Source organism: Lutra lutra, chromosome X (genome assembly GCF_902655055.1).
Source record: "Lutra lutra chromosome X, mLutLut1.2, whole genome shotgun sequence".
Lineage (NCBI taxonomy): Eukaryota > Metazoa > Chordata > Mammalia > Carnivora > Mustelidae > Lutra > Lutra lutra.
In genome coordinates, this window is record NC_062296.1 from 79,880,940 (window position 1) to 79,906,413 (window position 25,474).

At 38.9% G+C, this 25,474-nt stretch overlaps 1 protein-coding gene across 3 annotated transcripts in view; it reads right to left on the minus strand.

Moving 5' to 3' along the window:
- The window catches only part of ZFX (zinc finger protein X-linked), a 57,998-nt gene extending 39,768 nt beyond the window's left edge, over nt 1-18,230 (minus strand). The window contains exons 1-2 of one of the 3 annotated variants that reach the window (XM_047715279.1): nt 17,598-18,051; nt 16,097-16,277 (exon numbers count right to left, since the gene is read on the minus strand). The gene's annotated coding sequence lies outside the window, so the exon portion shown is untranslated. Of the gene's footprint in view, nt 1-16,096; nt 16,278-17,597; nt 18,052-18,160 lie in introns of those variants that run through there. The other 2 variants (XM_047715280.1, XM_047715278.1) reach the window with 2 other exon arrangements.
- Between the last annotated feature and the right edge of the window lie 7,244 nt (nt 18,231-25,474).

Sequence of the window (25,474 nt, forward strand, 5' to 3'; positions counted from 1 at the left end):
TGTAAATAAACAGCCAGGCTTTCCTTTAATGAGGGATAAGCATCCCATCTTCCAGGTACGGGAGGTCCAATAACCCTCAGATTAACTACAAACTACCTAAAGCACTGTCCCTTTCTCCCCACAGTACCCACATTGGAATTTCCTATGGACAATCTGTAAATCAGAGTGTTGAATTTCTGGCATTATCTCAGGAGGAAAACCACATGAGAAGACATCTATACTCATAGGTAAATGATTGAGCTTTCCATATCTTTAATTAACTGGCTGTGACCACGGCTTGCTCTTTCAGACATCCCTGCTTCTGAGATTAGGAATAATGCCCAATGAAATTTCTGGATGGTCCTTCCAACTTTTTGAAAAAGGCTACAGGTTCACTAAGCTCCCTCTGGTACTGCCATTTTTTGATTCCCAATTACTTTATTCAACCAGAAATTTGTCATATTCTGGATGACAAGTGGCATACCTATCAGATTTTTTTAATTTCTCTGCATTTTTCTGCTTCTTCAATATGATTTTCAAAGGGGGAAAAAAAAGTAAAATGTGTGTGTTCTCTAGTCTATCTTGAATTTGAAATCATTATGAATTTGCATGAGATAAATAAAACATGAAAATATATAAAAACAGTAAAACTATGAGACAGAAAGAAAAAATTAGTAGTAGTGGCAAGTTACAACTCTTACCAACACTTGACAGATCAAATACTCAAAAACTAAGGAAAGAGGGGCACCTGGGTGGCACAGTCAGTTAAGCATCCAACTGTTGGTTTCAGCTCAGGTCATGATCTCAGGGTCGTGACATCAAGCCAGCCCCGCCTTGGGCTCCACCCTCAGTTCAGACTCTGCTTGGGGTTCTCTCTCCCCCCTCTCCCTCTGCCTCTCACCCTGCTCTCCTGTGAGTGCTCTAAAATAAATAAAATCTTGAAAAAAAAAAAAAAAAACTAAGGAAAGAGACGTATATAATTAATAATATTAATCTAATAGCTTTATTTCAAATTCCATTCCTGAAGAATAATATATTTTATTTTCAAACAACCTTGCCCACCCTCTGTGACAAGAGGAGGAAAAGAAATGCTTGCTGCTGTGAATACCGGAATCCCATCCTTCCTTGTCCTACTCGTAACTTTTGTAAACTTGCTCAAAATTTCAATGCCAAGCTTTTGTTACAGATTAGTTTTTTCCATAGAACCAAACTGAGCCAATCAATAACTTCACTGTTTTGTTTAAAGTCTAAGAGTTTGAACTCGCAAAATCTATTAAAATCTGGTTCTAAAATGACAAGTCTTCTTAATGCCTTATTTTTTCCAAAGCCCTTATTCATGCTCAGACTTAGAGCTGCCAAAGGACCCTCAGAACCTAGATGCACTGATGTGCCGTCAACACCAAGCACTGGAGTTTTTAAATGCCTCGAAGTCTGTAGCTTGAGGTTAGGAAATGCATATCCTTTCTAACTAGTTTTTCATATGTAAAGCATATGAAAATATTGCTATTTAATTCACTTAATAATTTGTCAATCCAGGTTCATTACACAACAATCTACCGTAGGGGGGGGTAGAAGGATGGACAAAATGGAAGGGATGTAAAAGGTACAAACTTTTAGTTATAAATTAAGTAAGATAGGTAAAATGTACAGAATAGGGAATTCAGTTAATAATCTGTAAAAACTTTGTACAGTGACAGATAGTAGCTAAATTTATCATGGTGATTACTTCATAAGGTATATAAATGTTGAGCAACTACATTTTAATATCTGAATATACTGTACCACATATACTATATAATAATATATAATACATTGAAACTAGTAGCACTGTATGTCAACTACACTTCAGTTAAAAAAATAATGTATAAAAACTCACTTTGGATCACTCTTCTTGATTTTGTCCTGAAAAATAATTTTTAAATAGTTTATTAGTCTTTATTGAGATTTTGAAAAGAAATCCTACTCACATATTTCCTCTAATGAAGTATTCTGCCTTTAGTTGCAGGTGTACTGGAGTGGGAAAATGTCAAACACTTGATGTGACCGAAGGATAAAAACAGTTTCCTGGGGCGCCTGAGTGGCTCAGTGGGTTAAGCTGCTGCCTTCGGCTCAGGTCATGATCTCAGGGTCCTGGGATCGAGTCCCGCATCAGGCTCTCTGCTCAGCAGGGAGCCTGCTTCCCTCCCTCTCTCTCTGCCTGCCTCTTTGTCTACTTGTGATCTCTCTCGGTCAAATAAATAAATAAAATCTTAAAAAAAAAAACAAAACAAAACAGTTTCCTGACTAATATGAACTGGAGATTAATTTAAACTACACTGTACATGAAATAGTTAATTGAAATAAACTGCATGTGGAGGGGCGGCATTTTTAAAAGGTCAATCTCTGTTAAATACAGTACATGATGAAGAAAGACTGTTATTATTAGAAACTGTGTTCCTCCCCTTTTCCTTTTTCTTGTACTTGCCATCTTTCCCAAAACTGGGCATTTAATTCATCTCTTGAACTGATTATTCCCATAGTTAACTAAGTACTTTTCTTATCAAATTCCTTCTTAATGAGTAATGTCTCCTATATTTGAAAATCTTTCTGATAATGCATTAGAATTTGGGTGGTCTTTTTTTTTTTTTTAAAGATTAAAGCATTCTTGTTTTCATGTTACTTCATTCAAGCTAGTGCTTTCCTTAGTTTTCTGGCAACTAGTTATATAAACCATGTATTACAGATTTAGAGTTCTTAAACTATTTTAAATATTCTTAAACTATGAAACGTCTTAAAATTACTGTCTTGCCAAATCACCAACACAATAACTTAACTAATACTGACCCTACTTTTTCCCTTACCTACATGACCACATGCTGCTTATTATGGCTTTTCCTAAATACAGGACTTTGGGTTTACAAGGTTCTACTGACACTCACAATGTTCTCTGTATGTGTTAAACACTGGCAAAAAATATAATGCCAGGCTTTTCAACAACTATAACAAAAAAGAAATTTTTTAGGATTTTCTTTCTTTGGCAGAGACAGAGAGAACAAGTGGGGGTGGGGGGTAGCAGGGAGAGGCAGGCTCTCCCCTGAGCAGGGAACCTGATGTGGGGTTCCATCCCAGGACCCTGGGATCATGACCTAAACCGAAGGCAAATGCTTCACCAACTAAGTCACCCAGGTGCCCCATAACAAAATTTGTAAATTCACAGTTGCAGAATCATGGAATGTTTTTACATTGATTTTTTGCTAAAGCAATTAGTAGTATGTTTTGTACCTATAACTTGTTAAATCCTTTCATAATTAAAAAGAGAAAAAAAAAAAGACCAGGCTAGACACCACAGGGACTGGTTTGCAACACACCTGCTTTCTCCTCTTTTTCTTTTTTTTATAAACCCTGTGTTGAGGGATCACCTGCTTCTTATATGACTAACAGTGGCATGCTCCACTGAGTATCAGCTCCAGGTTAAGTATCAGCAGCATTAATTCCACCATCATTCTCTGGGGCAAAGTTAGGGAGCCCGTCAATTTATACCTCACCAAAAGAATCCAAACCTGGCTCTTTTCAGGAGTTTGGGGAGATAGCAAAATACTACTAAATAATAATCTAAAATGGGGGGGGGGCAGAGACTGAGAGAAAGCACAAACATATAATCTGAAATGATAAACACACAAAAAAATTTTAAATCTTTTAAGAAAATAGCCTATAATTCTGTGTTAGCACATTAATGAGAAATGTGTAAAGCATTATTAATTCATTAAAGGAAAACCCAATCACCATGAAATTGTGGGGAAAATTTTTTGAATAAAGGAGAAAGTGCCAGAACAGAGGAGAAAAGCTTTCTCTTTCTTTTACAAAATTTTGCCTTTTTAAAAAAACCTAACTAAAATAATGTAATCAAACCACAAACTTGATTAATTATGAATCCAAAGTGAAATGTTTGCAAATGTGATCCACCATGTAAAAAATATGTACACACAGACACACACAGACCTTGACAAACTATGGTTATTCCGGAATTCAAGGATGGAGCCAAATAATGGTCCAAATTAATGGGTCAAAAAAGGAAAATCCTAATACTCAATAGATGCCAAAAAAGTTGAAATTCAACATCTATTTCTGTTATATGCCGTTTTTAGCAGTATTCTCTCCAGGTTTGGGCAGGGTCATAATTTAACAATTAGTCAGGATGTCTCCTTTTTTGTCCGCTTTTCATTTCCCATACTCTGGAACATCTACCTTTTATTTAAAACAAACTACTCAGGAGGCGCCAGGGTAGCTCAGTGGGTTATGTATCTGCCTTCTCCTTGGGTCTTGAGATCAGGCCCCACATCCCCACATGGGGTTCCCTGGCTTGGCGAGGAGTCTGCTTCTCCTTCTCCCTCTGCCTATCCCCCTGCTCCCGCTCACTTGTGGAATAAATCTTAAAAAAAAAAAAATATATATATATATATATTTTTTTTAAAGATTTTATTTATTTATTTGACAGAGATCACAAGTAGGCAGAGAGGCAGGAAGAGAGAGAGGAGGAAGCAGGCTCCCCATCAAGCAGAGAGACTGATGCGGGGCTCGATCCCAGAACCCCGAGATCACGACCCGAGCCGAAGGCAGAGGCTTAACCCACTGAGCCACCCAGGTGCCCCTTAAAAAATATATTAAAAAAAAAAAAAAACCACCCTGTTACACTGTAATATAAAGATTTTTTTTAAAGGTTTTGTTTTTAAGTAATCTCTGTACCCAACATGGTGCTCAAACTCATAATCCCAAGATCAAGAGTCACATGCTGTACCTACTGAGCCAGCCAGGTAGCCCAGAAAGGTTATTTTCGTAACAGTTAAAAAATACAACAGGAGTAGAGTGCCCGGGTTGCTCAGTCCGTTAAACATTTGACTTTGGCTCAGGTCATAATCTCAGGGTACTGGGACTGAGCCCATGGAAGAGAGCCCACATCACCCCACCTTGGGCTCCAGGTTCTGTGCTCAGCAGGGAGTCTGCTTGTCCCTCTATCCCTCCCCCAACTCATGCTCACTTGTGCACATGAGGTCTCTCTCTCAAATAAATAAAATCTTAAAAAAAAAAACACAACAGGAATGAAACACAAATACATGCTACAACATGGATTATCCTTGGAAAGAATATGCTAAGTGACAGAAGCCAGAAACAAAAGATCATGTATTAAATGTCAAGAATAGGCAAATACATACAGATAGAAAGTAGATTAGTGGTTGTGAGGGGTGGGAGTTAGTGACAATGATTGCTAATGGACACAGGGTTCCTTTTGGGGGTAATAAAATGCCCTAAAATTAGTGGTGATGGTTGCACAACTCTGAATTTACTACAAACCACTGAATTGTACATTTTTAAAGGGTGAATTTTATAACAATTTTATAAATTATAAAAAACACAAGTATAAGCAAATCTTAAACTAGTGCATGTTACACAACATGTTTTTGGACAGGAGAATGATGTATGAACTTATAACAAAAAAAAGACATCGATTCAATTAAGGTAAAACATTCAAAGTATTCCTTCTAAAGTCAATGAAAACAAGGACACCCTGGGGTGCCTGGGTAGCTCAGTCCCTTAAGTAACGGACTCATAATTTTGCCTCAGGTTATGATCTCAGAGTCATGAGTCTGAGCCCAGCACAGAGCTCAGCACTGGGCATGCAGCCTGCTTAAGATCATCTATCTCCCGCTCCCTCTGTCCCTCCCCAACAACTCCCTAACACTCTCTCAAAAGACAAGTACACCCAATAACAGTATTATTAAGATTACATGAGAATTTATAGCCAATGTAATTAGGTAAGATAAATACGATGCAAACCACAATTATTTAAAAGAAGTTATACTTATTTATATATGATCTAACTATGCAGTCCAAAGGAATCAAATGAAAAACTACCATCAGTATCGTTTTATAGTGTGATGGTACAAAATTAACAGACTTGAAGACAAAAGTTTTTTTACATAACACATCTAAATCCCATTGATAAAAATACTTGAAAACTCTGTGATTAAAAAACACAAATATATAGATAAATTAATCTTGCTCTTCAAACCCACAACTATATAGTCAATTAATCTTTGACAAAGTGGGAAAGAATATGCAATGGGAAAAAAGTCTCTCTAATAAATGGGCTTGGGAAAATTGGACAGTTACATGCAAAAGAATGAAAACTGGACCACTTTCTTACACCACACACAAAAATAAATTCAAAATGGATGAAAGACTTAAATGTGAGAAATTAAAACATTAAGATCCTAGAAGAAAACACAAGCAAATAACTTCTTCGACATAGGCAACAGCAACTTCTTTCTAGATACGTCTCCTGAGGCAAGGGAAACAATAGCAAAAATAAACTGTTGGGACCTGATCAAAATAAAAAGCTCCTGCATTGCAAAGGAAACAATCAACAAAGCTAAAAGGCAAACTACAGAATGGGAGAAGACATCTGCAAATAACATGTCTCATAAAGGGTATCTAAAATATATAAAGAATTTATAAACCTCAACACCCAAAACAGAAATAATCCAATTAAATAATGGGCAGAAGACACAAAGAGACACTTTTCCAAAGAAAACATACAGATGGAGAATAGACACATCAAAAGATTCTCAACATCACTGATCATCAGGAAAAATATAAATCAAAACTACAATGAGTTATCACCTCACATCTGTCAGAATGGATAAAATCAACAACAGAAGAAACAACAGGTAATGGTGCAGATGTGGAGAAAGGGGAACCCTCTTTGCACTGTTGGTGGGAATACAAACTGGTACAGCCACGGTGGAAAACAGTATGGAGGTTTCTCAAAAAGTTAAAAATAGAACTATGCTATGATCTGGCAATTGCAATAGGTATTTACCCAAATACAAAAATTCTAATTCAAAGGCATACATGCATTCCAATGTTTATAGCAGCATTATCTACAATAGCCAAATTTTGAAACAGCCCAAGTGTCCATCAACTGATGAATGGATGTGGTATATATACACAATGGAATATTACTCAGCCATAAAAAAGAATGACATCTTGTCATTTGCAATGACACGGATAGAGCTAGAGTACTGTGCTATGCGAAATAGGTCAGAGAAAGACAAATACCATTTTACTCATATGTGGAATTTAAGAAATAAAAAAAAAGCAAAGGGGGAGAGGCAAACAAAGAAACAGATGTAAAAAAAAAAAAAAAAGATTTATGTACGTATGTATGTATTTATTTATTTTGAGAGAAAGAGCCCAAAGGAGCACGGAGCATGGGCAGGAGGGAGGGCGTGGGCGCAGGGCACAGAGGGAGAAGGAGAGAATCCCAAGTAGACTTCCTGCTGCGTGGAGCCTGACGTGGGTCTTAATCTCACAACCCTTAGATCATGACCTGAGCCAAAACCAAGAGTCGGACACCCAAATGATTCAGGCACCCACGTGCCCCAAGAAACAGACTCTTAACTATAGAGAAAAAACTGACGGTTACCAGACAGGAGGTGGGTGGGGGGATGGGTTAAATAAGTATTGAGGAGCATGCAGTGTTCTTGCTGTGATGAGCACCAGGTGTTATATGGAAGTGCTGAATCACCATATAGTACATATGAAACTATTATTACACTGCATGTTACCTAACTGGAATTTGAATAAAAACTTTTAAAAAAGTCTTGTTCTTCAATATGTTGAAGAGTATCAATTCTCCCTTAATTAACCTCTATATTCAATCAAAATCCCAATACACTTTTGTTGTAAATCAGCTGACCTTCTATATGTAGGTCTTCTTTCAGACTGTTCTATTCTACTGATCAATCTGGCTTTGTGCCTGCTGTTTTAATCACTCTAACTTTATAATGAGGTTTGATATACAGTACTGTAAGTCTTCCAACTTTTTTTCAAGATTGCCTTCCCTATTCCAGGCCCTTTGCATTTCCATATAAATTTGAGAATTGATCCAAAAAAAAAAGAAGTCCTGTTGGGGTTTTGCTTGGCATTGCATCGAATCCCTACATATCGCAACTGACCTGTTCGTAATGCTGATACTTCCAGTCCACGGATGTTGTATCTCTCCCCACTAACTTAGTTGTTCTTCTACTTCTCAGTAAAGCTTTTACTAAAGGTCTTAGTTATGTTTTTACTTACATTCCGGTTAACACATAGTGCAATATTAGTTTCAGGTACACAATACAGTCATTCAACATTTCCATACAACACCAGGTACTCATCACAAGTGGACTCCTTAATCCCCATCACCTGTTTAGCTTGTCCCTGCCACCCACCTCCCCTCTGGTAACTATCAATTTACTGTCTACAGTTAAGACTCTATTTCTTGGTTTGCCTCTATTCCCCCTCTGCACCTTTGCTTCTTAAAATTCTATGTACGAGTGAAATCATATAGTATTTGTCTTTCTCTGACTTATTTCACTTAGCTTAATACTCTCTAGCTCTATCCATGTCGTTGCAAATGACAAGATGTCATTCTTTTTGATGGCTGAGTAATAAGTACTGGCTCTTAAATTTGATTTTCATTGTTTGTTGTCAGTATAGAGAAATATGGTTAATTTTTACATATCAACACTAACAACTATAATGCAATAATATAGAAATAAATGTCACAGAGACAAGAGAAAAAAAATCCCATAGATTTAAAAACAAAGTTCTAAATAATTCACTGGGCAATAGGAAAGTTATGAAAATCACAATATATTTAGAACTAAATAAAAATGAATGCATGTCAAAATCACAGCATCTAGTCATAGTTACAGAAAATTTATAGTTTTAAGGGCATATTAAGAGCAGAGATTAAGTATTAATAAGCTAAACCTTCAAATTAAATTTTTTAAAATATCAGAATAAATGCAAATAAAGTAGAAGGAAAGAAATATTACTCATATATCAGTAGGAACAGAAAGGATCAATAAAAGTGCTATTTGGAAAGCCTTAATAATATAGACAAGTTACTGGTAGTATTGGTCAGAAAAAAACCAAATTAATTTAATTAATATTTTAAAGTCATTATAGAAGCCTGTATTTTATACCAGTATATTTGAAATTTTATATTCTTCTAAAATATTGTTCCTTTTGTGTAACAAGAAACAAGAAAAGCCAAAAAGACTTATCATGAAACTATATCAAAAACCAAATCACAAAAAACACCAGTTTCAAAAGATGAATTCTAACTTTGAAGAAACAGAGCATCTCCATTAAATAATTTGTTTCAAAATACAACCCATCTTATGAAGTTAGCATAAGCTTGCTATGGAAACAAAACTAAGACTACACCAAAAAGGAAAAGTACTTGGCAATAACAAAGGAATGCAAATAACCAGGGCATCCAAACACAGTTTAAAACAGAAAATCTAGGGATGTCTGGGTGGCTCAGTTGGTTAAGGGTCTGACTCTTGATCTCAGCTCAGGTCTTGATCTCAGGGTCTTGAGTTCAAGCCCTGTGGTGGGCTCCACACTGGGCATGGAGCCTACACTAAAAAAAATATATTAATGCAATTCATCATACCAACAGATGCAGCAAAAGCACTAAAAAAAAAAAAAAAAAATCAATTGTTCAAGACGAAAATTCTAAAATGATCAATAGAAAATAAATAATATCTATTCCCTCCCCAAAAAACCCCACTACAGCATGATATGCAATGACAAAATATTAGAAGCACTCCATTAAAGTACCTAGAGAAGGATGCCTGATACCAGTGCTTCCATTCAACACTGTGCTAAATGCATTAGTCAATGCAGTTTCAGAAAAAAATAATGAAACAGGGTGCAAAATCTAATGGTAAATAAGAAGTAAAACCTCCACTAATCACACTCAACTACTTAGAAAATACAAAATTATAAACTATTATCTGCACGTTTCATTCAATCTAAAGATACTACCAACTATAAAATACACCGTTGTTTTACATACAACTACGAAAAAACACTGCCAATTAAACCAATGCCATACTTTTTTATCTAGAATTTTCATTTTAGATTGAGACCATTCTTTCAGACTTATACATATTTTATCATATCTTGCACATATACAGAAAGAAAAATAAAAGCAAAACTTTCCCATATAACTTTCCTAAAACTTCACATTCAAGGTCCTACTATGGATTGCTTTTTTCTACTCAAAGCTATTCAATCTTTCTTAACAAATATTGTCCTCAGCCAACAGGAGTTTTGGGGACACAGCATTTCTTAAGATGCTCCATTATTATCTGTGGGATTTTCTTTCCAGTCAGACATTCACTTCACAATTTTTTCTGCCTTCGGTTGTAGTGTCTGGCATGAAATAACAACACAACAATGTACATGCTCATTTAAGTAATGACAAAACAAAGTGTTGACCAAGTGTGTGCAAGTGTATGCAATGAGAACTACATCATGACTGCTGCCTGAATGACAGTGATTATAAGGTGACCTACCGAAAACCTATTTTGATTTTATAAATTCTAAAATACGGGGGGGGGGGGGGGTGCACATCTCAGAATCTATGAAATACACATAAGAGCAAAGATCAGCAAGGTTACAGGATTAATATACCTAAGTCCATAGCATTCCCCTTGCATTAGCAGTAACTAAATTAAAAATAACTAATAATAAAATCCTATTCACAACAAAAATTGCATAGTATCTAGCAAAAAAGCAAAAGTTGTGCAAGAGCTTTATGAAAAGCAGCAGAGCATGCGCAGATTCAAATTCCAGCTCCACTACTTAGCATGTATCTATGTGTCTATATATTTATTCTGTAAATTTGATGCAAATACAATAAAAGTCCAAGTTTTTCATAGACATTGACAAACTGACACCTCCCCCCCAAAAGAAAATAGCTTTAAAAGTTTTGAAGAGAAAGAACATATTATTAAAAGAAAAAGAAGATTTAGTTATAAAGCTATCACTTTTAAGTCAGAGTGGTACAGAGTCAAACAGGCCAATGCAATCAGAAGACAGAAACTAGAAACAGATGTGTATACATGAGAATACAATAAACCTCAGGAGTTTCATTATAAATCAGTGCAGAGAATGGCTGAATTACTCGATGAATCCATATTAAAAAAATAAAAGTAGATCCCCACATCATACAACAGAGAAAAAATTTCAGATGAATTAATGACCCAAATATTAAAAAGTATCAGTATGACCTTGGGGTAAAGGAAGAACTTCCTGCATATATAAAAAGACATAAGCCATCAATGAAAAAAAACTGAGAAAACTGGCTACCTTCACATTAAAAAATCCTACACAAACAAGCTAAAAGATAAACCACAGGCTAGGAAATGGTATTTTCAGTATGTATAATTACAAATCATTAGTATTCAGAATATAAAAAGAATACCCATCAACCAATGAGAAAAAGAAACAACCCAACAGAAAAATGGACCCAAAAGTAAAAATAAGCAAGTCACAGAAAATTCAAATGGTCAATAAATACACAGGGGGAAAAAAGCTCAACCTCAATAGTAATCTAAGAAATGCAAAGTGAAAACAGCAATGAGATACAATTTATACTCAACAGATTGGAAAAAATTGCAAAAGCTAATCTTTTGGCAGTAGTCTCCAGAAATAGAAGCTCATACGCAGCTGGTGGGAGTGTCAAATGGAACACAATTTGATGATTCGGCACTTCCCAGTAAAGTCGACAAACTCACACTCTTGAATGTAGCAATTCTACATCTATAATCTCAAGAGAGAAGAACACCGTGTAAGGATGTTCACAGCAGCACTGTTTGAAATAGCACAAAACTACAAACAACATAATGGCCCCTTCGAAGAATAGATAAATAAACCACAGTATATTTATATATTGAAATACAAGTATAATGAACTAGATCAGTAGTTTTCAAACTTCTTGGTCTCAGGTCCCCCTTACATTTTTAAAAATTGAGGACCCCAAACAGTTTTTCTTTATGTGTATTCTATCTATAGATACTTACATTAGAAATCAAATCTGAGACATTTAAAAATATTAATTCATTAAAAACAAGCCAACTGTACATAAACACTTATTTTAAAATAATTTTTCAAAACAAAAAAATAAGTCAAGAGAGTATTATTTTACATTTCTTCAAATCTCTTTTTAAAGATAGGCTTGAGAGAGGACAGCTGGATTCCCATAAATGCTTCTGTGTTCAACCTATTATGACATCACGTATCATGTAGCCTCTGTACAGCACTCACACAGAGCACACAAGAATGCGGCGAAAAGAATTTTCTGGATCCCTGGGAATTCCCAGAGCACACTCTGAGAACTCCTGAACTAGATCCACATATAAAATGAAAAAACCTCAAAAACACAATTTTAAGTGAAAAAAATACATGAGATGACACATATAGTATACCATTTATGTAAAGTTAAAACATAAAAACCAATACCTGATAATGGTTTTGGTACATATATATTAGGACAATTGTTATTTCTTGCAAAGAAAAGACAGGAATGGGCTGGGGGGGGGGCACTCTTTAAATGGATCTGTGAAATTTTCTTTCTTTAAACAAACAAAAAAAGTTATGAAGCAAATATGTAATAAACTATTAAGTTCTGGGTGATCCTTGCTTTTCAGGAGTTCTGAAATATTCCACAATTTAAAAATTTAAAATATATTTTTAAAAATCCTATACCTATGTCTCACTGAATTTTCCTTAAAATGTGCCTCCTCTGAATAAAATATAGTTATGATACCTGGATTTTTAAAGATTTGAGGCGCCTGGGTGGCTCAGTAGGTTGAGCATCTGCCTTTGGCTCATGTCACAATCCAGGGGCCTGGGATCAGCCCCACATCGGGCTCCCTTGCCTCCCCCTCCCCCTACTCGTGTTCGCTCGCTCTCTCTTGCAAATAAATAAAAATACTCAAAAAAAAAAAAAAAGATTTATTTATTTTAGAGAGAAAGCACACCCTAGCAGGACGAGCACGGGGAGAGGGAGAGAGAATCTCAAGCAGACCCCACACTGAGCACGGAGTCCAATGCAGGGATCGATCCCAAGACCACGAGACCATGACCCGAGCCAAAACCAAGAGTCGGACAATTAACTGATTATGCCACCTAGGCACCCTGAGATACCTGGGTTTTTACTGTAGAAAGTTGTTTGGAGGGGCGCCTGGGTGGCTCAGTGGGGTAAGCTTCTGCCTTCGGCTCGAGTCATGATCTCGGGGTCCTGGGATCGAGCCCCACAACGGGCTCTCTGCTCAGCAGGGAGCCTGCTTCCTCCTCTCTCTCTGCCTGCTTCTCTGCCTACTTGTGATCTCTGTCAAGTGAATAAATAAAATCTTTAAAAAAAAAAAAGTTGTTTGGAAAAATAATTTGAAAAAAAAAAAAAGAAAAAAAGAAAAGAAAAATAAAAATTTGACAGGAGTAAGAACTGATTAGCCATAATGACCCCAAAAAGTTAAGCAGTGAAGGTGGGGATTACCCAGCTCATGTAGTGTGCCTTAATATGTATACTTCTTGGTCAAAGGACACACAAATTAGATGCTTTAATACCTGAAAACTAATCAACTACAAAAAGTTTTCTATAACCAATAACTGAGATCATTGTTTTCAGAGACAATGACCATGTGCCAGGTACTGCTCGAGGATAATAAAAGAGAACCTGTCTCTACAATCAGAGTTCAGAAAAGACGACAAAAATATAAACACACAGTTAAAAATATAATAGGTCAAATGCTAAATTAAAGTTGCCCACACTGATATGAGACAAAGAATGAGCCTGGAAAAACAACAGTGCCAATAACAAAAAGAAAGTGAGACAGCAAGATTTGTTTGAGGGACTCTGAGGTAAAAAACAAATAAGAAAAAAGACTATAACTAGTACTGGACATCTACAATATACCAGATAAATTTGGTTTCAGCCATGTTGAGACAGTAACACACCTGGGCAGAGATGGTTAGTAGGCAACTGGAAATGCTAGATGAGAAACTAGAAGAGGGTGGGCATGGTAAAGGGACATTCAAACCAAGGGAGAAGACTCAAGAAAAAGGACAGAGAATTGACCTTGAGGGAAATCCCATGACAGAAGACGGAGAAGGCACAGAAAATTTCTGAAACAAAGAACACTTATTCGATACATCCAATGACATCTTCTGAAAGTTTCCCAATTTCGGAAATGGTAGATTCAGGAGTAAGTGCAATGAAAAGAAATAAAAGTATTGGTGAAGGGAACGAGAAGACAAGTGAGGTTTTTTAAGATGAGCAAACCTAGGAGTGTTTCTAAGGAGGGGGAAAGGCACCAGCATAGGGGCAACGATACAAGCAGCAGAATCATTGAAAGAGCCTCGTAGGCGGAATGGTTGTGGGTCTGAAGGAGGCCAATTCTTTCAGCAGCGAAAGAACTGGAGGAAAGCCTAGGTAGAGAGAGAGGAAGAGTATACAGGGGAAAGGAAGGAAACGCAAATGCTTAGATCAGATTGTTGTCTATCTTTCTGGTTTAAGAGATTAGGTAATTCTGTGAGGCTGAGGGGTTTCAAGGACAGGTGGAGGAGTTTGAGAGTCAAAAAATAGACTGGAATCGCCAGTGTACACAAACACAAATAACACAAGCAAGGTCATCAATGACAATTACGAGTCCCGATGGGGTTAGAGAGGAAGCATTTACAAAGAGCAATGTGGGGGGACAAAATTTTTTTTAATGCACTGTGGGCATGTTTTGTTAAAAAAAAGGAAACTTGAACCTATCCGAAATATACGCATAAGTTAAGAACACCTCATTTATCCAAAATGGTTGGGTAGTAAAGTGTTACACCAGTTTTCCAGATCATCAAGGTCTACCCTTTCAGGCAAAAACATTTTATACTTAATGGTATCCGACAGAAATCCTTCTGAACTACACATGATCTGTCTTCTTGACTACACAAGTTGAATCAATGTTAACCACCTACTCCTGCTGTACTGTGTGCGCAGCTAGACAGTGCTCTTTTTTACAGCTCTTCTATGTCATTCCCAGCTGTCAAGATAGAAAGCAACTGGTTCTTCTAAGTTTATGTTTATCCTTACCACCTCAACAACCACAGCCCCCTTGCTTAGCAACTTGCTTCTAGTCAGCCTCCTACAATGCGGTGTTCTCCAACTTTTCTAAACCATGGCCCCTTATGATAAACATGAGAATCTTCAGTTCCCTTCTGTCCTCTTATGGAGCATCAGTGCTCTGACTCCTTGCGGTCCAGGAAAATGGAAAAACTGAAAACAACTTCCTAGTGAATACTTACGCTACCTATAGATTTAGATCAAAGGATTCTAGGAAACACATTCCCCACACGTCCCTCTAAGACAGTCAAGTATTAATCAAAACATGAGCGAGTTTAGCTTAGCAAATAGCCTTAGTCCCCTCTCAAACAAAAGGGTAGTTACTCTCACCAGGTTTAAGAACAGGGATTGCCAAAGGCCATCTGAAGGCTGCTGCCTTTTTAGTAATCTTTCTTCTAACTTTTCAAACTGACTTCTTAAAAAATCACCATGAAAATACTTACAGGTTCATTGCTCATCTTCCTAAGTAACCCAGAGCGCTACGGCTGCAATTTTCAACCACAGTAAATGAAAAGTTAGAAACCTCTCACTCTTTGTTTACTACAGAAATTACACCTCAGAACTAAACGTTATTTGGAGAAGTTAGTACAAACCAATCACTGAAAAAATAGCAGAATCGGCTTAACTTCCAAACAGTTTTGATAATCATTCAGGCAGTGAAAACACTGATCCACTTGCTACTCTCATTATTTCTCAACCCTGAAACTTTTCCTAGGTCCAATGGAACTGATAAGTAAACATAAACCCCAGCTCAGGTGTATCGCCATCCTTCTACGTGAGAGCTTCCCTGGGCAGCCCGATCATATAAGCCCCCCCCCCAACACCCCCCACCTGGCAAGCAAGCTCTTCCATCTTTTCTAGCCAGGATTCCCACCACCCTCCTGCCTTCCCCATCGACTCCTGCCAAACTACAAATACTTGCTTCTTGTTTTTAGCTTTTTTTTTCCCCCACATACTAATTTGTAAAGAAGCTTCACCCTTGAAATGTCCTTTCCCCAGCCCCCCACCTCTGCTTAACAAATTTCTACCCATCCTTAAGTAACCTCAAAATGTCACCTACTTCAGAAACCCTTTCCTCATGCTCCAAATAGAAACTCTGCCTTCCTCTGCTACCCCAATAATTGGTTGTACCTTTCCCGCAGCACTTGAGCGCAATCCACCACGTCTCCTCCGTCTCTGAACAACGAACTTCTCGCAGCCACCGTCTGCGTTACAAGAACCTTTCTAATCTTTCTTATCAGCCAGCGCAGTGCATCAGTAACACTGGGTTCCAAGTTTGCGGGGGAGTTGTACAGTATGCAATCAAAAAGTCCTTTAAGGGACAGAATGCCACCTAAGAATTTTTCAAATCAAATAAACTAAAAATCATGGCAAGCAGAGGAACAATACTGCAACACTAAGAAAATAAAACTTTCTGCCCGTCTTATTCCTCAAAAAAAAAAAAAAAAAGTTAATACCAACAGATCACTAATAGCTTAAACGGACCTTTTCAAGAAAGTTGTTTTCAAATAAATGAGTTGAAAAGACTCCTTTAAAAATTTATTCATTTTCGTGCTGTGCAAATTACACTTTTCCCCCTGTTGGATAAAGGAGTGATGAGAACTTCTTTCCTATCGAATTTTATTTTTATTTCTTTATTCAGGTACTAGAGAAAGCAGTGAGTATTGGAAAACCGCGTCAAGGGCACCATAACAGCCACGTACGACGCTGAGTAAAAATACAATGTCGTGGGGTTCCATTTGCCGTAGTGAACCCAGATGCCTGGGCTGCCACCCGGGAGTCCCGGCAGCCCTCGGGTTGCTACAGGAGCGGGAGAAAGGCACGCAGCCAGGGACGCTGAGGGACGAGATGGCCGCCTGCGGCAGCTCAGTTAAAATGCAGCGGAAGCAGCAGCCAGTCACGGGGCTGCGGGAGGGAGGGCAGCAAGGTGGCGCTGCCGCCGAGCGCCTAGAGCCTGAGCGCCCATCATGGCGGCAAGGGCAATGGCCGCTGTGGGGAGCGAGCACGCCCCCTCCGCGCGCACACGCTGCCGTGCCGAGCCTCGGGGGCCCGTCACCGGAGCCGCCGCCGCCGCCGCCGCCGCCGTCGCCCGCTCTCCGACCCCCCCTCACGGGCTGTAGCGGAATTTTCTCTTCAGACGCCGCCTTCAAGATGGCGGCTCCCCCTCCCGACAACCCCCTCAATCGTCCCCTGCAGCAGGCGCCGAGCCGCCGCCATCTTGTCCCCCGTCCCTCCCCCCCCCCCCTCGCCGATATTTACATAGCGAAAATCGGCCCGGCCGGCCTGCGGCCTTCACCTCACGCCTGCAGCCTTCGCCTCCTTGCCAGGCCTCGCCCCCGCGCGGTGCCCCGGGCAGGCCGCGGCTCCGACCCGACGCCCCTCCGCCGCCTCCCAGGCCACCGGGCGACCCTCCCCCAACCCCCGCCCGTTCACGGAGCGCGCCTCCGCCGCCGCTCGGGGCAGCCGGGCTCCTCCCCGGGCCTAACTGCGGCCTCCTCGGGGCCTGCTCGGCGCCACGCGCCGCACCGCCCGGCCTAGCGCGGAAGGGCGCCTCGCGGGCCGCCGACCAGGCCGGGACCAGGCCGCTGTGGGCGCGCTAGGCCCCACGGCCGCGGCGGCGCCCGGAACTCACCGGACGGGCGTGCGGGCGGTCGGCGACGGTGCCGGGTGCTGCAGGCCGGCCTTTCTCTGGAGCACTGGGCCGGGCTCCGGCTGGTGGGGCGGGCGGAGGGAGGGAGGAGGGGCCGAGCTCGGAGCTGACAAAAAGCGGCCCAGCTCCCCGGCACGGGCCCGCCGTCAGCACGTCACGTCACCGCCCGGGAGAGAGACCCAGGAAAATGCGGAAGGGTAGATAGGCCCCCTCCTCCGCCCGGTGTGTCCCCCCGGCGCCCCGGGTTGGCGCCGCTCACGCTCCGCGACCGGGGAGCCCAGTGGCCTCGCTGCGGCGGGGTCTCCGGCGGCCGGAGTCTCCGTGACAGCGCCCCCCTTCTTTCCACCTCCTCCGCGCTCCCGCCCGCCGCCGCCGCCGCTACACACGCGCCGCTGCCGCCGCCTCGGCCGTAAAGACCGCGCCGGGCCGCGGTCCTTCGACCCCTTGGAGAGGCGGGCGGCCCGCACCCGACTCGGCCTGGCCGCCCCCCCCCGCCCGTCTCCCGTGGGCCTCGGCTGCCCCCCGGGCCCTCCCCGGAGACCTACCGCCTCTCCGTGCCGGTCTTGGCCGAGGCGCCTGCTCGAGTTGTTTGCAGGGCCTCAGACCCCCGCCCGCAGTAAATGTGTTTTCTTCATCCCTGTGGCTGGAGAAGATAAATTTAGCAATCCCCGCCGTCCCCTGCCTTGGCTTTAAAAAAAAAAAAAAAAAAAAAATCTGAAATAAAATGAAAAAAGGCTTGCCAGTCTAAATGGATGTGTGGGCACGAGGAGGGGGAGAAGGGTTATCCTACAGCTACTACCAAATCGTTTAATTTTTTTTTTAACAAGCATTCAGTCAGAGGACCTGATTTTATTAGTTTGCAGGATACAAAGATGAGGAAAAGCGTTACCTTTTCAAACTGGTTTCGCACATTGCAATGAACAGGAATTTTTAATGTATATTTTCTGTATATCTATTTCAGAGTTTGGGAGCCTATGAAACCTAAGCCTTGTGTAATTGTTTTATAAATAATGAGTTTTTCAGTCTTTAGAGAGGTAGCAGAATTGAGTATAGTTGGTTTATTTTACAAACTAAAACAAGCCTTTTAAAGTTTAAAAATATTTAAGAGCAAAAAAATATGTATTTGATAAACAAGCATTTATGAACTCCAAAAATGCATATTTGCATTTCCATTAAATTTTCATGCTTTCCATACTGAACTTGGGACCCAAACTATGTTTACAAGCTACTAGTTAAACGTTAAGCAATGTAATCCTTATATTAATCCAGAATCTGACGTTTTATTTCTTCAGTTCACTAAATGTTAAAAAGAGATTTTTAAACAGTAACGAACACAAAGGTTATAAAGCAAATAGCATACCGGTGTGAAGTCTCTTCAAATACAGAGGCCATATATTTAGGTTCCCATCATAACTTTAAAACTCCCATAATGCAAGTTGTCCTTTCCCTCAGAAATTCTACAATTATAAAATGCTTTCAAGAAGGAAAAACAAAGGTATAATAACCAGAAATCTCTGAAGACATACTGGAGGGTAATTTTCCTCTCCAGGCTTTACCTTTGGTTTTTTGCAAGAGATTAAGTTTCCTTTCAAAAATGGTGAATGACAACATGTCTTCACCATTTCTAGAAAATTGCATTAGGTTGTGAGACAGACTGTATTCACAAAAAGGTAAATAAAACTAATACTTGTTTGGGGCGCCTGGTTGGCTCAGTGGGTTAAATCCTCTGCCTTCAGCTCGGGTCATGATCCCAGGATCCTGGGATTGAGCCCCACATCCGGCTCTCCGCTTGGTGGGGAGTCTGCTTCCCCCCCCCCTCTCTCTGCCTGTCTCTCTGCCTACTTGTGATCTCTCTCTCTGTCAAATAAATAATAAAATCTTTAAAAAAAAAACCTAATACTTGTTCAAGTAAAATATGGGAAATAGCTTGTGTGTGCATACTAATAACTTCAAAAACTGATAACCAGTGTTTTAAGTACTTTCCAAGGGCCTCCATTTTAATGCTATGGTATGTCAAGAATGGGGCCTCATCACCATGTAGCTACAAGCAGCATGAATACAAAAACCTAACGTCAGCATTCTTGTTAGTTCTTCCATAATTACCATCAAATACTTCTAAGTACACCAATATAAAGCACTTCAGAAAACAATATCGGGGATCATAAAAGAAAAAGATGTTTCCTCAATTTAGAAGTCCAGAAGTAGTTTAGGTCTTTAGATTTTTCAAAAGCCGTTTACCATTACTTTTCATACATAAGAGACTATTAACTTTGTTGGGAAACAAGGAAACAATGCCCTGGTTCTATTAATTATATTAGATAAAACTTTTTTGCGGTACAACAAATACTCTATAGCTGATTGTACAGACAAGCTCAACTATAAGTTGTCAAGAAAGGGAAAGTAATTTGTACTTTAAATCCATTTATGGAAGGCCATAAACAACAGTGTATGATGATCATTTTACTAGCAGTACACTCAATATAAAATACTCATGATAAAGGAACAAAGAAAGTATAAGCAACAGAGATCAGAAATTGTTCAATCTTATAGTAACACACAAAACAGAGTTTATGAAAATATTCACACTAGGACCTGGAGGACACCTAAGATCAATGAAAGCATTTGGTAACCAAGCGGTGAGTGATTAAGGACCTGACACCTTACACTGAACGACAGCCTATCTTGCATTGCTGCTTTTGTTCAATGTTTTGGTATTTGGGACCTATAGAATTCTGGGCACAGAGAGTAAAAAGATGTGGTGCTTGCCCTTGGGGAACTGCAAATAAGGAGGCTGTGTGTGGCAGAATAAAAACATTCTTAAGTGCTTTCATTTTCTCGCTTAAATAAGCACACAGTAAAAGAAAATTTTATTTAGGTACATGGAGAGCGGGATATTTCAGAGGCATATGCTGTGAATACAGAATAGATATTTTCAATGCAGTCAAATGGATTTTGGTTATGTGCTAAAATTTATTTGTTCCTTCAGAGCTGTTAATGTATATCAGATAGTTAAAAGCTTCTACTCAAGGTTTTGACAGTGTTTTAATAACTTAACTAAAATCCCTGACATGTTTATAGGTCCTTGAGCCAGAAATAATACCAGGCCTTTCAATCACTTTTCCAGAGAAAGATTAGTCAGAAAAGAAGCTGTTAGGAAAAAAAGAAAGAAAGAAAAGAAAAGAACAACAAGAAGAAAAGAAGCTGTTGATTTTCATTCCACGTCACTGACTGATGGAAATCCAAATGGGAAACAGTAAATTATTGCCTTAAAAACAGAGACCTTCTTGAATAAAGTTGTGGTAATTCATTATTTTATATCCGTAAGATTGAAAATTATTCACTTTCCTCTAGAAAGGCCCTAGTTTTATTGAACTAAGCATGCCCTATAAAAATGAACCATTTATCTGATACTTGATACTTAAGTTATACTTAACATGAGCAAGTTGCATCATGTTGGAATTCAGCTGGCTATAATTAACGTCAAGTAAGAATTTTTAATCTGAGTCTTTAAGCCACACACCCTCCCCAAGGGAAATAATTTTTAAATAAACAGTGACTGACAATTAGGTGATTTTCAAACAGTATTTTTTCACACAAGTCATTAGTTGAATAAGACATTGTTTAGTTCCTGAAAGTCACCAATAGCCAAATTCTCATGGATTATAAATCACAGAACACAGCAAACAAATTCCTCCGCTAAAAAGGTGAAAATCGATATGTGAGGCCTAGAAACAATGACCTGCCAGGTCCCCAGCCTTGGGCCTCTATGTACAATTTTCCACTAAAGGAACCAGGGTTTCTGGAAGAAATGACAGATTCCTGGGCTGGGGCAGAAAAGTACATAGCAAATCAGGAATATCTCCTCATAACAGAAAGCAAGAAAAGAAAATGTCAAAGCTTACTAGGAGTATGTCAGAGAGTCTCAGCGACCAGTTTATAGAGGCTCTAGTTGGCTAAAGATGAAAAAATTTGGATGTCAAAGGATTAACTGCTGTGGAATGAAACACATCAAGTATGTTTGTGAGTTTATAATGAGACTTTTAAAAATGATCTATTGCACAGCTTTGTGAATATACTAGAGTCTGGTAAATCGTACAATTTAAAAGAGTGAATTTTATAGCATGTGTATTATATTTTGAATTTAAAAAAAAATGATCACCTTTGCAGAATGGTAGAGAACCAAATTATTGTTTTGAAAACTAGTAAAAGGAAAGATGAAGCACTGATCCTGTATGATATGTTCCTCAGGCTAGACAAACAGCTGATGGGGTGATTTTCTTTTAATAATTCTACAAATACATGAAGAAGACTTGATGGAATTAGAATAGAACCATTTTGCAACCCCAAGTGAATTAATAGATCTAGGCAATGAATAGAAATGGCTGCTAACCAGAACGACAACTAGACATATACCTCGTGACAAAAGTACACAGAGCCATCAACTAAAAAAATCAAACCTGAACCTGATCAACTCTTTAGCTCTAACTGCCAATTTACAGGAAATACAGGGAACAGAGAAACATATCGACGAACCACAGGGATGCAATCAACAAAATTCAGATGGTGGGAAACACTATAGGACCTGCTTTCTTCAACAAATAAACTATACCAAAAAATTTGAAGGGAAACCAATAGATAAGAAAAGACTTAAAAGACATTATTAATAAAACGCACTGTATGAACTTTATTTTGATCTTGATTCAAACAAACAAGTGTAAAAAAAAAGTAAGACAGAGAAATGTGAACACCGAATTGTTGTCAACATGAACTGGATATAAACAATTTATTGTCAATTTGGTTTAGGTGTAATGATGATGTGATTAAATCTTTTTTTTTAAGATTTTATTTATTTATGTGACAGACAGAGATCACAAGTAGGCAGAGAGGCAGGCAGAGAGAGAGGGTGGAAGCAGGCTCCCCGCTGAGCAGAGAACCCGATGAGGGGCTTGATCCCAGGACCCTGAGATCATGACCTGAGCTGAAGGCAGAGGCTTAACCCACTGAGCCACCCAGATGCCCCTGATGTGATTAAATCTTAAAAAGATACCTTATCTTTTAGAGATACGTTATCAAAATGTTTTTGATAAAATGATATACTACTGATGAAAGACCTATACTCTGAAAGCTGTAAGACACTGATTAAAGAAACTGAAGATGACACAAACAAATGGAAAGATATATTGTACTTATGGATTGGAAGAGTTAATATTGTTAAAATGTTGATACTACCCAAAGCAATCTACAGATTCAATGCATTCTCAATCAAAATACCAATAGCATTTTTCAGAGAACAGAAAAAATAATCCTAAAATTTGTATGGAACAACAAAATATCCTGAGTAGCCAAACCAATTTTGAAAAGAACAAACCTGGAGGTATCATAATCCCAGATTTCAGACTGTACTACAAAACTAAAGTAATCAAAATAGTATAGTACTGGCACCAAAAAAAGACACATAGATTAATGGAACAGGATAGAGAGCTCAGAAATAAACCGTGCTTACATGGTCAATTAATCTAAGATAAAGGAGGCAAGCACATAAAAGCACAATAAATAATGGGAAAAAGACAATCTCTTCAATAAATGGTGTTGGGAAAACTAGACAGCTACATGCGAAAGAATGAAACTGGACCACTTTTTTATGCCATATACAAAAATAAACTCAAAATGGACCAAAGACTTAAATGTAAGACCTAAACCAATAAAACTCTTAAAAGAAAATATAGGCAATAATCTCTTCGACATTAGCCGAAGCAACATATTTATAGATAATATTTCCTGAGGTAAGGGAAACAAAATAAAAAATAAACTATTGGGACTACAACAAAATAAAAAGATTTTGCACAGCAAAAGAAACTTTCAACAAGTCAAAAAGGCATCCAAATGAATAGAAGAAGAAATTTGCAAATGATATATCTGATAAAAGGTTCTTATCCAAACTATATAAAGAACTCATATAAACTCAACACCAACAAAATAAACAATCCCATTAAAAAACGAACAGAGAACCTGAACAAACATTTTCCCAAAGACTTATAGATGGCCAACAGCCACATGAAAAGATGCTCCACATTACTAATCATCAGAGAAATGCAAATCAAAACCACAATGAGATACCTTATTTCTATCAGAATGGCTAGTACCCAAAAGACAAAAAACAACAAATGTTGGCAAGGACGTGAAAAAAGGGGAACCCTTTTGTGCCCTGTTGGTGTGACTGTGAATTAGTGCAACCCCTGTAACAGAGAGTATGGAGGTTGCTCAAAAAATTAAAAATAGAAATCCCATATGATCCAGTAATACCACTTTTAAGTATTTACCTAAAGGAAATAAAAACACTAATTTGAAAAGATATATGCACCTCTATGTTTATTGCAGCATTATTTTTTTATTTAATGTTTTAACATTTTGTTTATTTATTTTAAGTAAGCTCTACACCCAATATGGGGACGCGAACTCGCGACCCTGAGATCAAGAGTCACATGCTCTGCTGATTGAGCCAGTCAGGAGCCCCTGCAGCATTATTTATAATAGTCAAGGTATGGAAGCAACCTAAGTGTCCACTGATAGATGAAAGTATAAAGAAGATGCAGGAGATAGATAGAGTATGTATCTATTATGGAATATTACTCAGCCATAAAAAATAATGAGATTTTTGCCATTGCAGCAACAGGGATGGGACCTAGAGGGTATTGTGTTAAGTGAAATAAGTCAGACAGAGAGAAATAAATACCACATGATTTCACTTACAGGCGGAATCTAAAAAACAAAAGAAATGAACAAACAAAAAACAAAAAGAGACTCTTAAGTAACAGAGAACAAACTGGTAGTTGCCAGAAAGAAAGTGGGTGGGGGCATGGGCATAGTAGGTGAAGGGGATTAAGAGGTAAAACTTCCAGTTATAAAATAAATAAGTCACAGAGATGAAAAGTACAACACAGGGGATATAGTCAATAATACTGTAATAACACGACAAGGTGACAGGTGCAGACTACGTTTACTGTGGTGATGAGCACTTCGTAATGTATAGAACTGCTGAAACACTACGTTGTACACCTAAAACTAGTGTAATACTGTATGTCGACTATACTTCATAAAGAGAATGATATGCTATCAGAGATGACCTTCAAAATAATGAGGGAGGTTGAGGGAAGCACGGAGGTTGAGGGTGAAGTGGGTGGGGGATATAAATGAAACAGAATTGGCCATGAAAGGACAAATATTGATTCTGGACGATGGGCACGTTGGGGTTGGATGCGTTATTTTCATTGTGTATATATTTGAAATTTTCCATAGCAAGTTTAAAAAACAAACAAAAATAAACATACGAAGAAAAAATTACCTTTACATTTCACAGAATCTTTGGAGTGGGGCAAGAATTACAGATATTCGATTGCCTCCCTTCTCACTTTCCTCTGAACAATATAATAGAACTTATTTTAAAAAGAATTAGCATAATTAAAAATGGAATAAATAAAACTAGACCACTTATGATTAAGAAAACAGCAATGGTTTTCAAACTTGCAAGGGAATATCTTGCTAAAGATGCAGACTGCTGGCTCTCACTTCCGAGAAATTCTAATTTTTAGTAGCTAGGCGCTAGAGCTAAGGAATCTGCAGTTTAACCAGGGGCCCAGGTGATACATAGACAACCGGGCCACACGGCAATACACTTTAAGAAACATTAGTACAGGGGCGCCTGGGTGGCTCAGTGGGTTAAGCCGCTGCCTTCGGCTCAGGTTGTGATCCCGGGGTCCTGGGATCGAGTCCCGCATCGGGCTCTCTGCTCAGCAGGGAGCCTGCTTTGCTTCCCTTCCTCTCTCTCTGCCTGCTTGTGATCTCTCTCTGTCAAATAAATA